This window comes from Gavialis gangeticus, unplaced genomic scaffold (genome assembly GCF_001723915.1).
Source record: "Gavialis gangeticus isolate Ggan-Ray unplaced genomic scaffold, GavGan_comp1, whole genome shotgun sequence".
NCBI classification, from domain to species: Eukaryota; Metazoa; Chordata; order Crocodylia; family Gavialidae; genus Gavialis; species Gavialis gangeticus.
The window spans coordinates 76,111,074-76,113,207 of record NW_017729022.1 but is presented as its reverse complement, the minus strand read 5'-3'; the positions used below and the strand labels follow the sequence as shown (position 1 = coordinate 76,113,207).

Sequence of the window (2,134 nt, the reverse complement as noted above, 5' to 3'; positions counted from 1 at the left end):
TAAGCTTGTCGGTCCGGGCTGAGCTGTAGTTGCGGGTGCCGGTCCGGTGTATCCTCCGCCCTCATCTTCCCCTTCCCCAGGCGAGCCTAGTTTAAAGCCCGCCGGAGGAGGTCCGCCAGCCTATAAGAGAACACACGCTTACCTTAAGGGGAAAGGTGGAGCCCATCCCATCCCAGCATGTCTCTCGTCGTGATGTGGCGGTCGTGGTCAAGGAATCGTCTCCCTCTGTGCCCAAAGGATCATTTCCTTAAGGCACAGCCACCTTTCCTGGGCTCCCATCGTGCCAAATCTCCTACTCTGCAATGCGTCATTGACTAAACGCCTGAGTTCATTGAAGTCAGCCTTACTGAAGTCTAGTGCTTCCACCCTATTAGTTACGTTACCCACTGTATGCCTTATGATGAATTCTATTATTTGGTGGTCACTGTCCCCCAGGTGACCACTGATCTGTAGGTCCCCTATCATGTCATCCCCTGTTGCCAATACCAGGTCCAGTAGGGCATTCCCCCTAGTGGGACCATGTACCTCCTGTGTCAGGTGGAGGTCCTGCATACAGGATAGGAACCTGCGTGAACAGTAGGAATTTGATGTCTGCATCTCCCAGCAGATGTCATGGTAGTTTAGGTCCCCCATGACTACCGCCTCCCTAGTCTTTATGGTCTCCGAGAGCTGCCTCAGGAATTCCAAATCTAGTTCTTTCCCTTGGTGTGGGGGTCTGTAGCAGACCCCTACCACCAAATCCCTTTCTCCTTGACCTCCATGTATCCTAACCCATAATTCTTCTACTTTCTCCTCCTATTCCATTTTGATAAGGGTCGATGTATAATGCTCCTTGACATAGAGTGCAACCCCTCCCCCTCTCTTCCCCACTCTATCCTTTCTGTATAGCTTATAGCCCTCAATGTGTACTGCCCAGTCATGGGTAGAGCCCCACCACGTTTCTGTTAACCCCACAAAGTCGTAAGTGTTCTCTGCAACCAGGAGTTCTAGTTCATCCTGCTTGCTCCCCATGCTCCTGGCCAAGATGGACAAGGCTGCTTGGGTGGGGGTTCTGTGCCTTTAGTCTCTGTACCAGCTTTGGTCCTGCTTGTGCTCCAACCTGACCAGTCATTCTGGCAGGACATCTCCATTAGGTCTCATGGACCATGGCTGCCCCCAAGAACTTGGTGGACAGAATTAAGGGGTGCATTATCAAAAACATAATACAGCCTAGGACTGCTTAATCTTTTCTGACTGATTAATCCTGAAAGGGAAATGATGTATTCCCTCTCCACCCTATTCTAAAACATGCTCTCTGTCTAGCCAATTACTTCTTCTTTTCATAGCAGTGGCCCTACGTGACAAGGAAAGTCTTTTGAAAAGTCATGGGGAATACTGGGATGTATTCAGAGGCTCAGCCTGTGTTGAGTGAAGTAAGTGGAGATTTACAGAGAAAAATTAATTGTTTACAAATAGAAAAAAGAAGGCCAACTAGACCAGGTTAACTTTCCAGGGCTTCTTTCAACTTCTCATTGACTGGGGGAAGCTTTAATTGGATCTGATCTAACTTACATCAGTATACAGAAGTAACTCTGCGGAAGTCAATAGATTTGGTTTGCCTGCCTCTTTCTGCTTCATCTGTACACAGTTATATGTCAGCAAAATTAATATAAAATGTCATCAAGTTAGAATGATACCTCCTGTGCACAACCATAAATGATTTGTGATGAACTAAGCGCAGAAGACTTACAGTGATTTCACACAAATGTAAAGACTTGTTTAATAGTTGTATCCATGTAACTAATGGCTGTATTGAACATCAGCATGAAAAAAATGGATGGCATATTTTAACCAGAACATGTAATCCACATGAATGTACCAAAATAATAAAGAAGTAATAAAATAAAATATAAACAACTAAAATATGAATAAGTAATAAAAAGAGACAGGTATACAATAGGGCTGTGTGAAATTTTGCCGGGTGTTTCATTTTGAAGGTGTTTTGATACATTTTGAGCTTGAAACAGCAAAATCAAAATGAAACAGATGGCTTCAAAACAGCTTCAAAACAAGGGCACTCAAAATGTTTCAAAAGTTTCAAAACATTTAGAGTTTTGAAGCTGGGCTGACTTGGTTTCAGCGCCAGTCTGAGGTG

The 2,134-nt window shown here is 44.8% G+C and overlaps 1 protein-coding gene and 1 long non-coding RNA gene across 2 annotated transcripts in view; one reads left to right on the top strand and one right to left on the bottom strand.

Moving 5' to 3' along the window:
- The window catches only part of TMEM178B (transmembrane protein 178B), a 426,401-nt gene that overhangs the window by 305,349 nt on the left and 118,918 nt on the right, over nucleotides 1-2,134 (bottom strand). The window lies entirely within an intron of this gene.
- LOC109296170 overlaps nucleotides 864-2,134 on the top strand; it is a 15,212-nt gene continuing 13,941 nt past the window's right edge. The window contains exon 1 of the long non-coding RNA XR_002096908.1: nucleotides 864-989. This is a non-coding gene — a long non-coding RNA (uncharacterized LOC109296170). The remainder of the gene's footprint in view (nucleotides 990-2,134) is intronic.